This window comes from Aegilops tauschii, chromosome 4 (assembly GCF_002575655.3).
Source record: "Aegilops tauschii subsp. strangulata cultivar AL8/78 chromosome 4, Aet v6.0, whole genome shotgun sequence".
Taxonomy (NCBI): Eukaryota; Viridiplantae; Streptophyta; class Magnoliopsida; order Poales; family Poaceae; genus Aegilops; species Aegilops tauschii.
In genome coordinates this window covers 178,676,687-178,690,790 of record NC_053038.3, presented here as the reverse complement: position 1 = coordinate 178,690,790, position 14,104 = coordinate 178,676,687, and the positions used below count along the sequence as shown (strand labels likewise).

The 14,104-nt window shown below is 43.4% G+C and overlaps 1 long non-coding RNA gene across 1 annotated transcript; it reads left to right on the top strand.

The window, feature by feature from the left end:
• Positions 1-2,525: 2,525 nt before the first annotated feature.
• LOC141021487 (uncharacterized) lies at positions 2,526-7,133 on the top strand. The gene is made up of 2 exons (XR_012182797.1): positions 2,526-2,935; positions 5,167-7,133. It is a non-coding gene; the product is annotated as an uncharacterized lncRNA (long non-coding RNA).
• The last annotated feature ends 6,971 nt before the right edge of the window (positions 7,134-14,104 follow it).

Genomic DNA, 14,104 nt, shown 5'->3' with positions numbered 1-14,104 from the left:
CTTGCAGTACGGCTCATCGCCTTTCCCAGCTTTCTCAGCGGCAGGAGCTTCCCAGTAGGCAGTCTAAGCGGCAGCTTCCTTGCCGAGGGCCTCAGCCTTGGCCTTCTTGCCGGTACTAGGTGTCCCCGAACCTTCCACAATCATCACTACCTCATCTCTTGGCTTCTTACTGCGCTTCTTGCCCTTTCTCTGACTGGTTGATTCATCCTCATCCTCTGAATCAACGTTGGTGCAATCTTCCTCTCTGGGCAACTTCCTTCCTTCCTCCATCCGAGCACACTTATCCACCAGAGTGTATAGCTCCTTCATAGTCTTGGGCAACCGCACGTTCATCTTGGAACAAATGCGACGGTTGCGCACATTGGACTAGAAAGCTTCTATAACGGCTACCAGATGGATACTTGGAATATTTCTATGAACTTTACTGAATTTCTGTAAATACTTACGGAGGGTTTCTCCTTCCTTCTGCTGGAGAAGTTGCAGTTTGCTGGGCCTGTCGGGCTCTTGGTGGCCACTGGTGAAGGCACTGATGAACTCGTGGCACATGTCTGCCCATGATGAAATGGATTTCTCCGGCAGGTGCATCACCCAAGACCTCACGTTGGACTTGAGGGCAAAATGAAAGTAGTTGGCGAACACCTTCTCATCTCTTCCCCCGGCAGCCTGGACAGCGATGGTATAGATGCTCAGGAACTCTACCGGGTTCAGCCTCCGTCGTACTTCTCAGGTATCTCTGGCTTGAACGTGCGAACGGACAGCCAACGGACTTGCCGCAGTTCTCATGTGAAGGCAGGGCAGCCGACCTCAAAAGGTAGGCACCCGCCAACACCGAGCGCAGGCTCGTCGATGTTGAGGTCGTCGCACCCGTCGGTCTGGCGGAGGTCGTCGCAGCGTCGATCTATGACGATGCGCGCGTCTCCCCGCCGTCTATCCTCCGGGGCTCGACGTTGGCCTGGACGTGCTCGAGGGTCGGAAGAGGCCATCGAGACATCGTCGGGGTCTTGATTCAGCTGCGCCCGCGTCGGCTGCCGCGGTGGGGACTGCATCGTGGGGACGGCCCCCTCCGTTCGGCCAGCAGTACGGCCGGTCGTTGTCGCTTGGTGAGGTCGTGGTGGGCCAGTTCGTCGTGAGCTCCCAGCTTTGGCGAAACCAAGCAGGCTTTGGATGGTGGCACGCCATTCATCCATCTGCTTGGCTACTGGCGGAAACCTCAATAGCAGCTGAGCTCGCGCCATAGCCTCTGTGGCTGTGCTTGGCGTAGATGTTGATGACGTTGACCGTACCATCGCCTGGCTCCTAACGGTGCCAGCGGTGGCAGCGGCGGCGATGCCGCACCCACGCTGCTGCGGGACGACCATCTGGGTAGCGGGGTTGCGCGGCGGTGGTGCTTGAGGGTCAGCGGCTCCGTTGAGCGCAGCGGTCGGGTTGGCTTGTCCGGGAGGAGGCGCATGCGCCGCGGCCGCTCCTGTGGTGAGGGCGGCCAGAGGGCGATGGCTCACCCCGGACCGAGCGCCGTTGCTGTGGCTGTGCCCGTCGGTGGGAGGATGGTGTAACACCCCGAGACCGATGCTCCAGGTGCCTTCCATTTATTTTAGTTGTTGCCGTGTGTTTATTATGTTTGTTGCATTGTCATAATTGTTTTGCATATTTATTTTTCCTATGTTGTTGCCATGACCACGTTGAGTGCCACTGTCATATATTTTGTTCTTGCATCTAGTTCATCATTGGTTATATTGCATTGCACCATCCTTGTTGTTTCCATGGTCATCTCGCTTTGTTATATGCTATATGTTTTGATATGCCTCTTGTCGTTTATTGCATCATGATCATCATGTGCATTGCATTCTTCATGATGTTGTTTTGGTCTATTCATGTCATTTGTATCAACCCCCTTTCCTATCTCTCTCAAACCTAGCCATGCACCATCACCTTTTTCTTCCTCTCCTTTTACTTCTTTATGCAAGTGAGTTCTTCCCTGCCCCCATTAATGTTCATTCTTTTCCTGATGCTAGTGCACCATGCCTACACCCTCTCTGCCAATTTTCAGCTCATTTGAAGATGTTTTGGTTTGGTTAAAAAAGGCTCAAGTTTGAATTTTATTCAAACTTGCATTATTTTTCTACCTCTAAAAATGTCCAAACCATTTTATTCCAATTGTGCATAAATCCATGATCTTAGATCTATATCTGTCTCAGCCTAGTTCCTTCCTCTTCTCCCAGTGCATTTCTGCTATTTTTATTCCGTCAGAAGGATAAAAGAAAAGAATGTGGAGAGAAAGGAAGAGCATCCCAGCACAGCCGACCCAGCAGCAGACCCCGCAGCCCACTGAAGCCACTTACCTATTCACTTTTAGCCCACCAAGCCCACCAGCACCAGCTCCCCTATTCTTCTTCTCCTTTCTTGTACGACAGCTCATCCAAGACCTCCGTGTCGGCAGCCGGCTTGATTTGACGGCCGGGACAACCTACCTACCTCCTATAAACCTGCCCCGGTGCCCTAGTACTCCTCCTCCCTCCATTCCACCCCTCTCACGCCCCTGCCGCCGCCAGGTAAGGATCCCATGCCGCTTCCTCCACCCCGCGCCATGGCCGAGGAAAGCCCAAGCTCTTCTCCGCCCTGAACCTTGCCGTAGCTGCCTCCTTCTTCCACGGGAGCGTCGCGAACGTCTTCCACTTCTTCCACGGCTTCGTACACGACCACACAGACCCGAAGCTTCTTCCCCTTCGTCGTCTTTGCTCTCTGCTTCTCGGAGCCGCGGCACACCGGAGATCAGCAGCTCGCCATCGCCCACGTCGACGTCGTCGTCTTCTTCCTCTTCATGCCGCGGGACATCAAGTTCCTAATCTCCGCGGACACGATCACCTCGGCCATCAGTGCCTCCTCGCACCTCTGTCATCGCGTTTCCGGCTTCGTCTTCTTGTCCTACGGGACCTCGGTGAGCCCCCACTCCTCCGCATGTCCTTACTCGCTTCGATTCCATCCCGTAGGCGCGGATCTGTTGATGTCGGTTCGTGTCCGCTGCACGCCCATGCCCGCGCTTGCGCTGCCTCATGCGCCCCTGCCGCACTTGCTCGCCGACGCCCGAGACGAGCACGGCCTCATGCTCGAGCTAATCTTCCGCAGCTGCTCCGCACGCCCGTGCCCGCGCTTGCGCTGCCTCATGCGCCCCTGCCGCACTTGCTCGCCGACGCCCGAGACGAGCACGGCCTCATGCTCGAGCTAATCTTCCGCAGCTGCTCCGTGTGCACACACACCCGAGCCCCTCCAACACGCTGCAGCCCCCGCAGGTCAATTCCCACGCTCGCGCAGCGCTGCGCCCGCGTCTTCGCATCACCCAGCACAGCCAGTGCCTCGCCGTGCTTCGCCGCCATGGCCGCAAACTCCTGCCTGCTTATGCCCCCCGCTGTTGCTCTGCCTCCCGAGCACGTGCTGTAGCCCAAGCCCCTGTTTCCGCACGGCCGCCGCCGTTTCCTAGCCGCAGCCGTCGCTGCGTTCACTCACTGGCTTCACCTCCAATCACCCTGCTTCCATGGCTAAGCCTGGAGCATTTCTTGCCTGGTTCTTGTACGTTAGGATGCTGTTTTTATCAGCAACACATCTCTAGCCCAGGAGGTCAGCCCGCACGCACACATATAAGAGGTCCTGGGTTCAACTCCCACACAACAACCCCCTGTTGACCGGTCAGGTTGACCTGTTGACCGACATTCGGACCCACTTGTCATCCTCTCTGTCCACACACACACATACTCCTGCCACCTCAGCACCCCGGGCCCTCTTGTCATTGACAGTAGCTGGCCCAGCCCATGTCTCTTTTGTTTTCCTTTTGTTTTGCATATCCATATAATGCCACTGTTTTGTTTTGGTAATAACTAAATATGCATACATCCAACTTAAACAAACTATATATGTAACATGCTTAGAGTTTTATCTAGTTTCATAATTTGCAACTTTTATCCATGTTTAAAATGTTTAAAATTGTTGTTTGATTAAATTTGCATAAATGACATGCTAAATGTTTTATTTCATAACTAAATAACCGTAGCTCCAATTTTAATAAACTTTATATGTAAATGGGGTGAAAAAAATGCATAGTTTAACATGGTGGCATTACTTTGCATGTTTAACAACTCTAAAATATGATTTAGGGCAGAATAGTACCATATCCAAAATATGAACACGAGGATTTTTCAGATTTGTTGTTTGTTGTTTCCGGCCCCATTTAAATTGCTTAGATAGTGTAGTTTTATCATGCTTCACCTCTTGCCATGTTTAACAACATTTAATATTGTTGGGTGCATAAACCCCTTGCTGTGACACTGACATCTAGGTCCCACAACCCCCTGTTGACCGGTCAGGTTGACCTGTTGACCGACATTCGGACCCACTTGGCATCCTCTCCGTCCACACGCACACATACTGCTGCCACCTCAGCACCCCGGGTCCTCTTGTCATTGACAGTAGCTGGCCCAACCCATGTCTCTTTTGTTTTCCTTTTGTTTTGCATATCCATATAATGCCACTGTTTTATTTTGGTAATAACTAAATATGCATACATCCAACTTAAACAAACTATATATGTAACATTCTTAGAGTTTTATCTAGTTTCATAATTTGCAACTTTCATCCATGTTTAAAATATTTAAATTTTTGTTTGATTAAGTTTGCATAAATGACATGCTAAATGTTTTATTTCATAACTAAATAATCGTAGCTCCATTTTTAATAAACTTTATATGTAAATGGGGTGAAAAAAATGCATAGTTTAACATGGTGGCATTAATTTGCATGTTTAACAACTCTAAAATATGATTTAGGGCAGAACAATACCATATCCCAAATATGAACATGGGGATTTTTCGGATTTGTTGTTTGTTGTTTCTGGCCCCATTAAATTTGCTTAGATAGTGTAGTTTTATCATGCTTCACCTCTTCCCATGTTTAACAACATTTAATATTGTTGGGTGCATAAACGAGAGCGAACTAAATATTTGAATGTGGTGTTTCGTCAATATGCAACTCGTTGCATATTGAGCTCCACTTAATTGGTAGTATTGTTTGTTGCACTTTGCCATGCCATGCTTCATTAAACCCGACATGCATCATACTTGGTTGTGCATCATGCCATGTTTATGCTTTTTTGTTTACTATGTTGTTGCTTCTTTCCAGTTGTGATTCATCTCGATAGTTCCGGTAACATTGCGATTGTGAGGACCCATTCGACTACGCCCGTTCGTCTACTTCATGGACTCGATCTCCTTCCTAGCGGGATTTCAGGCAAGATGACCGTCACCCTAGATCTCACTACTATCTTTGCTTTGCTAGTTGTATCAATGCTATCGCTATGTCGCGCTACCTACCACTTGTCTATCAAGCCTCCCAAATTGCCATGATAGGCCTCTAACCTTTTCCACCATCCCAGCAAACCGTTGTTTGGCTATGTTACCGCTTTGCTCAGCCCTTCTTATAGCGTTGCTAGCTGCAGGTGCAGTTGCAGGTTGTTCCATGTTGGGACATGGATATCTTGGGATATCACAATATCTCTTATTTAATTAATGCATCTATATACATGGTAAAGGGTGGAAGGCTCGGCCTTTTGCCTGGTGTTTTGTTCCGCTCTTGCCGCCTTAGTTTCCGTCATACCAGTGTTATGTTCCTTGACTTTGCGTCCCTAACATGGTGAGGGTTTACGGGCCCCTCTTGACAGTTCGCTTTGAATAAAACTCTTCCAGCAAGGCCCAACATTGGTTTTACCATTTGCTCAACATAATAACTAAACATGATATTAAATTTGACGCATAGGGGGTTAGCACTACCCGAGGAGTATTTCAACATAATACAGGGGGGCAGTGCTGATGGTGTTGGTCCCAAACAGAGCCACTTGTGGTGCCACCCCTTCACCCGGGGATTTCGGTTGCCGTATGTACTGCTCATCCGGACATGGCCTGAGATGAGATATGCGCGACTACTATCAGGGTGTCGGCACGCCGGGAGGTCTTGTTGGATTAGTTTTACCATTGTAGAAATGTCTTGTGCACCGGGATTCCGAGTCTGATCGGAGGGTCTCGAGATGGAGGATTGTCTCCGCGGATCGTGAGCTTGTCATGAGCTAAGTTGGGACACCCCTCCAGGGTTTAAACTTTCGAGAGCCGTGCCCGCGGTTATGTGGCAGATGGGAATTTGTTCATAGCCGGTTGTAGATGACTTGAACTAAACTAAATCAAGATACACCAACCGCGTGCGTAACCGTGATTGTCTCTTTTCGGGTGCGTTCGAGAAGAGAACATGATTGGGTTATGTTTGAACATAAGTAGTTCAGGATCACTTCTTTGTCATTACTAGTTTGCGACCGGTTGCGTAGTTGCTCATCTTACTCTTGTACTCGTAAGTTAGCCACCATACATTGCTTAGCCGCTTGCTGCAACCTCACCACTTATCCATTCCATACCCTTTAAGCTTTGCTAGTCTTGATACCTGATACGTCTCCAACGTATCTATGATTTTTGATTGTGCCATGCTATTATATTATCAATCTTGGATGTTTTATATGCATTTATATGAATTTTGGGACTAACCTATTAACCTAGAGCCCAGTGCCAGTTTCTATTTTTTCCTTGTTTTTGAGTTTTACAGAAAAGGAATACCAAACGGAGTCCAATGGACGTGCCAATTTTTGATGATTTTTTATGGACCAAAAGAAGACTCCGGAGTAAAAGAGTTGGGCCAGAAGAGTCCCGGGCCGTCCACGAGGGTGGGGGGCGCACCGGCCTACCTCGTGGATGACTCGGGCACCTCCCTGACTTGTTCCCGATGCAAAAAATTCCTATAAATACTGAAACATCCAGAACATAATCTAGATCAGGAGTTCCGCCGCCGCAAGCCTCTGTAGCCACCAAAAACCAATCGGGACCCTGTTCCGGCACCCTGCTGGAGGGGGGATCCCTCACCGGTGGCCATCTTCATCATCCCGGCGCTCTCCATGACGAGGAGGGAGTAGTTCACCCTCGGGGCTGAGGGTATGTACCAGTACCTATGTGTTTGATCTCTCTCTCTCTCTCTCTCTCTCTCGTGTTCTTGAGATGTTACGATCTTGATGTATCGCCAGCTTTGCTATTATAGTTGGATCTTATGATGTTTCTCCCCCACTACTCTCTTGTAATGGATTGAGTTTTCCCTTTGAAGTTATCTTATCGGATTGAGTCTTTAAGGATTTGAGAACACTTGATGTATGTCTTGCATGTGCTTATCTGTGGTGACAATGGGATATTCACGTGATCTACTTGATGTATGTTTTGGTGATCAACTTGCGGGTTCCGTAACATTGTGAACTTATGCATACGGGTTGGCACACGTTTTCGTCTTGACTCTCCGGTAGAAACTTTGGGGCACTCTTTGAAGTTCTTTGTGGTTGTTGAATAGATGAATCTGAGATTGTGTGATGCATATCGTATAATCATACCCACGGATACTTGAGGTGACATTGGAGTATCTAGGTGACATTAGGGTTTTGGTTGATTTGTGTCTTAAGGTATTATTCTAGTACGAACTCTATGATGGATCGAACGGAAAGAATAGCTTCGTGTTATTTTACTACGGACTCTTGAATAGATCGATCAGAAAGGATAACTTTGAGGTGGTTTCGTATCCTACAATAATCTCTTCGTTTGTTCTCCGCTATTAGTGACTTTGGAGTGACTCTTTGTTGCATGTTGAGGGATAGTTATATGATCCAATTATGTTATTATTGTTGAGAGAGCTTGGACTAGTGAAAGTATGAACCCTAGGCCTTGTTTCAACACATTGCAATACCGTTTACGCTCATTTTTATCACTTGCTACCTTGCTGTTTTTATATTTTCAGATTACAAAAACCTATATCTACCATCCATATTGCACTTGTATCACCATCTCTTCTCCGAACTAGTGCACCTATACAATTTACCATTGCATTGGGTGTGTTGGGTACACAAGAGACTCTTTGTTATTTGGTTGCAGGGTTGTTTGAGAGAGACCATCTTCAACCTACGCTTCCCACGGATTGATAAACCTTAGGTCATCCACTTGAGGGAAATTTGCTACTGTCCTACAAACCTCTGCACTTGGAGGCCCAAAAACGTCTACAAGAAGAAGGTTGCGTAGTAGACATCAAGCAGTTTCTGGCACCGTTGCCGGGGAGGTTAGTGCTTGAAGGTATATCTTTAGATCTTGCAATCGAATCTTTTAATTTCTTGTTTTATCACTAGTTTAGTTTATAAAAGAAAACTACAAAAAATGGAATTGAGGGTACCTCATATGCTTCATCTTTTTAATGTCTTTCATGAAAATAAGAATTCTGATAATTGTGCCAAAGTGTTAGAAGAAGAATGCATTAGAATGTTTGGCACTAAATATTTGAATGATGAGCATGATTGCAATGTTGTTAGTATGAATTCCTTGAATATCCATAGTACTAATGATGATTGCACTAGTCATGAAGAAAATGTCTCTTATAAGCATGTCAACTTTTGTGGAATACATAGAGCTTGCAAGCACACACCAAATAGGGAAGATAGATTTTGCAAGAGACATAAGTATTTGGAAACTAAATGGTTGCAAGAAAGGCTAGATGATTGTGCTGAAAAATTCAATATTTATCGCCATCCTTGTGAACTTTGCAATGAACATGGTCATTTAATGCTCCAATACTATTTGTTTCATGATCAAGTCATGTCCAAAAATTGTGATAACTTGATTACCCTTGAGCATTATAAAGAGCTTAGTCTTCTTTTGGGCTATGAAGAAATGAAATGTATAACTGAGGGTATTCCAAAATTTAATCTTGATAGATTTCTTGATTTTGATCTAGAAGAAATTTTTATGTATTGTGTGCTGAATTGCATTGAAAACCCTTATATTGCCAATTACAGAAGGACAAGAAAACAAATAGAAGATGAAGAGAATACTAATGAAAGGGAAGAGACTTCCCAATATCTTCCTAGTATTTCTTATGATGAATCAGGTAACGAGGAGGATCCTTCTATTGAACTAATCTCATTAATAAGGAGCTCCAAAAAGAGGATTAAACCCACACATAATGTGAAGAAGAAAAAGAAAAGACGGAGAAGCAAAGGTAAAAAGGTATCCCTCCCAAATGATGTTGATCCTACTACTCATGATGATGATAATAGTTGCTATAATATTGGTGCTATCCATACTATTAATGATGAGAGTGATTATGCTTATGATATGAAAAGGCCCAAGCTTGGGGATGCCATGTTTGATGATAATGACAAGTTTGAGAATTTATTTGCTGCAATTAATGATTGTCCCAAGCTTGGGGATGCTATGTTTTATGAAGATGATATGTTTAACCTCCCAAGTTTTGATATACAAATTTGTTATGATGATAGCATGCCTCCTACTTATGATGATTATATTGATGAAAGTGGGTTTAGAAGAGTGTCAACTTTATGAAGTAATGACCTACTATTTTGGAGGATGTTGAATCTTATTGTGATAATTATGAAAGTGGATTTGGAGAGGTCATGACTTTATTCAGTAATGATTCCACTATCTTGGAAGAGGTCTCAATTGATTATGATGAGAACAAAGTTGCTACCTATGATGATTATTGTGATGATACTTATGCTATAAAGAGTAGTGATGATTATATTTATAAAACTTGTCATGATTATGATTACCCTTTTTCTGAACACCACTCTTTTAACGTGGAAACAATTTATAGTATTCGAGTCTCTTATGATACTCCCACTATTCCGACTGAGAACAATTTTGCTTATGTAGAGAGTAGTAAATTTTCTATGCTTGTAGATCATGACAAGAATGCTTTAGGTGCTGGTTATATTGTTGAATTCATTCATGATGCTACTAAAAATTATTATGAGGGAGGAATATATGCTTGTAGGAATTGCAATAATATAAAGTTTCCTCTCTATGTGCTTAAAGTTTTGAAGTTATGCTTGTTTTGCCTTCCTATGCTAGTTGATTATTGTTCCCATAAGTTGTTTGCTCACAAAATCACTATGCATAGGAGGTGGGTTTGGACTTAAATGTGCTAGTCATATTCTTCATGACGCTCCCTTTATGTTTCAATTCTTATCTTTTTTGTGAGCATCATTGAAATCATCATGTCTAGCTACGGGCGTTAAACGTTAGCGCATGTTGGGAGGCTGATACGTCTCCAACGTATCTATAATTTATGAAGTATTCATGCTATTATATTATCCATCTTGGATGTTTATGGGCTTTATTATGCACTTTTATATTATTTTTGGGACTAACCTATTGACCCAGAGCCCAGTGCCAGTTCCTGTTTTTCCCTTGTTTCAGTGTTTCGAAGAAAAGGAATATCAAACGGAGTCGAAACGGAATGAAACCTTCTGGAGAAGTTATTTTTGGAAGGAAAGCAACCTAATAGACTTGGAGTGCACGTCAGGAAATAAACGAGGGAGCCACGAGGTAGGGGGCGCGCCCACCCCCTAGGGCGCGCCCTCCACCCTCGTGGGCCCCTTGTGGCTCCCCTGACGTACTTCTTCCTCCTATATATACCCATATACCCTAAACGATTGGAGAACAGAATAGATTGGGAGTTCCGCCGCCGCAAGCCTCTGTAGCCACCAAAAACAAATCGGGACCCTGTTCCGGCACCCTGCCGGAGGGGGGAACCCTCACCGGTGGCCATCTTCATCATCCCGCCGCTCTCCATGACGAGGATGGAGTAGTTCACCCTCGGGGCTGAGGGTATGTACCAGTAGCTATGTGTTTGATCTCTCTCTCTCTCTCTCTCTCTCTCTCTCTCTCTATCTCTCGTGTTCTTGATTTGGCATGATCTTGATGTATCGCGAGCTTTGCTATTATAGTTGGATCTTATGTTTCTTCTCCCCCTATACTCTCTTGTAATGGATCGAGTTTACCCTTTCAAGTAATCTTATCGGATTGAGTCTTTAATGATTTGAGAACACTTGATGTATGTCTTGCCGTGCGTATCTGTGGTGACAATGGGATATCACGTGATTCACTTGATGTATGTTTTGGTGATCAACTTGCGGGTTCTACCCATGAACTTATGCATAGGGGTTGGCACATGTTTTTGTCTTGATTCTCCGGTAGAAACTTTGGGGCACTCTTTGAGGTTCTATGTGTTGGTTGAATAGATTAATCTAAGATTGTGTGATGCATATCGTATAATCATACCCACGGATACTTGAGGTGACATTGGAATATCTAGGTGACATTAGGGTTTTGGTTGATTTGTGTCTTAAGGTGTTATTCTAGTACGAACTCTTGGGCTGTTTGTGACACTTATAGGAATAGCCCAACGGATTGATTGGAAAGAATAACTTTGAGGTGGTTTCGTACCCTACCATAATCTCTTCGTTTGCTCTCCACTATTAGTGACTTTGGAGTGACTCTTTGTTGCATGTTGAGGGATAGTTATATGATCCAATTATGTTATTATTGTTGAGAGAACTTGCACTAGTGAAAGTATGAACCCTAGGCCTTGTTTCCTAGCATTGCAATACCGTTTGCGCTCACTTTTACCACTTGTTACCTTGCTGTTTTTATATTTTAAGATTACAAAAACCTATATCTATCATCCATATTGCACTTGTATCACCATCTCTTCGCCGAACTAGTGCACCTATACAATTTACCATTGTATTGGGTGTGTTGGGGACACAAGAGACTCTTTGTTATTTGGTTGCAGGGTTGTTTGAGAGAGACCATCTTCATCCTATGCCTCCCACGGATTGATAAACCTTAGGTCATCCACTTGAGGGAAATTTGCTACTGTCCTACAAACCTTTGCACTTGGAGGCCCAACAACGTCTACAAGAAGAAGGTTACGTAGTAGACATCAAGCTCTTTTCTCGTGCCATTGCCAGGGAGGTGAGTGCTTGAAGGTATATCTTTAGATCTTGCAATCAAATCTTTTTGTTTCTTGTTTCAGCACTAGTTTAGTTTATAAAAGAAAAGTACAAAAAAATGGAATTGAGGGTGCCTCATATGCTTCAACTTTTTAATGTCTTCCGTGAAAATAAGGATTCCGATAATTGTGCTCAGTTGCTAGAGGAAGAATGCATTAAAATGTTTGGCACTAAATTTTTGAATGATGAGCATGATTGCAATGTTGTTAGTATGAATTCCTTGAATACCCATGATGCTTATGATATGAAAAGGCCCAAGCTTGGGGAAGCTATGTTTGATGAGAATGACATATTTGAGAATATATTTGCTGAAATTAATGTTGGTCCCAAGCTTGGGGATGCTATGTTTAATAATGATGATGTTTTTAGCCTCCCAAGTTTTGATATGCAAAGTTGTTATGATGATATCATGCCTTCTACCTATGATGATTATATTGATGAAAGTGGATTTCGAAGACTGTGAAATTTAGGAAGTAATGATCCCACTATTTTGGAGGATGTTGAATCTTATAATATTTATGAAAGTGGATTTGGAGAGGTCATGACTTTATTTAGTGATGAGTCCACTATCTTGGAAGAGGTTTCAATCGATTATGACGAGAACAAAGTTGCTACTTATGACGATTATTGTGATGAAACTTATGCTATAAGAAGTAGTGATGATTATATTTATAAAACTTGATATGATTGTGATTCCCCTTTTTCTGAACATTACTCTTTTAATGTGGAAACAATTTATAGTATTCAAGTCTCTTATGATACTCCCACATTTCCGAATGAGAAGAATTTTACTTATGTGGAGAGTAGTAAAATTTCTATGCAAGTAGATCATGAAAAGAATGATTTAGGTGCTGGTTATATTGTTTAATTCATTCATGATGCTACTGAAAACTATTATGAGGGAGGAATGTATGCCTGTAGGAATTGCAATAATATCAAGTTTCCTCTCTATGTGCTTAAAGTTTTTGAAGTTATGCTTGTTTTGCCTTCCTATGCTAGTTGATTATTGTTCCCCTAAGTTATTTGCTCACAAAATACCTATGCATAGGAAGTGGGTTAGACTTAAATGTGCTAGTCATATTCTTCATGATGCTGTCTTTATGTTTCAATTCTTATCTATTATGTGAGCATCATTGAAATCATCATGCCTAGCTAGGGGCTTTAAACGTTAGCGCTTCTAGGGAGGCAACCCAATTTTATTTTAGTTTCTTGCTTTTTGTTCTGTTTAGGAATAAATAATCCATATAGCTTCTGTTTAGATGTGGTTTTGTGTTTTAGTTAGTGTTTGTGCCAAGTAGAACCTTTGGGAAGACTTGGGTGAAGTCTTTATGATCATGCTGTAAAAAACAGAAACTTTAGCGCTCACGAGATTAGCTTCAACTTTTTACTGGAGAGTGCTGTTTAGTTGATTCTTTTTGAAGATGATTACTAGACAAATTCCTCAGGTCCACCAATTTATTTCAGAATTTTTGGAGTTCCAGAAGTTTGCGTTAGTTACAGATTACTACAGACTGTTCTGTTTTTGACAGATTCTGTTTTTCGTGTGTTGTTTGCTTATTTTGATGAATCTATGGCTAGTAAAATAGTTTATAAACCATAGAGAAGTTGGAATACAGTAGGTTTAACACCAATATAAATAAAGAATGAGTTAATTACAGTACCTTGAAGTGGTGTTTTGTTTTCTTTCGCTAACGGAGCTTACGAGTTTTCTGTTAAGTTTTGTGTTGTGAAGTTTTCAAGTTTTGGGTAAGGATTCGATGGACTACGGAATAAGGAGTGGCAAGAGCCTAAGATTGGGGATGCCCAAGGCACACCAAGGTAATATTCAAGGACAACCAAGAGCCTAAGCTTGGGGATGCCCCGGATGGCAGCCCCTCTTTCGTCTTCGTTCATCGGTAACTTTACTTGGAGCTATATTTTTATTCACCACATGATATGTGTTTTGCTTGGAGAGTAATTTTATTTCATTTGTTTTGCTTGCTGTTTGAATAAAATACCAAGGTCTGAAATTCTTAAATGTTAGAGAGTCTTCACATAGTTACATAATTATTCAACTACTCATTGATCTTCGCTTATATCTTTCGGAGTAGTTTGTCATTTGCTCTAGTGCTTCACTTATATCCTTTTAGAGCACGGCGGTGGTTTTATTTTAAAGAAATATATGAACTCTCATGCTTCACT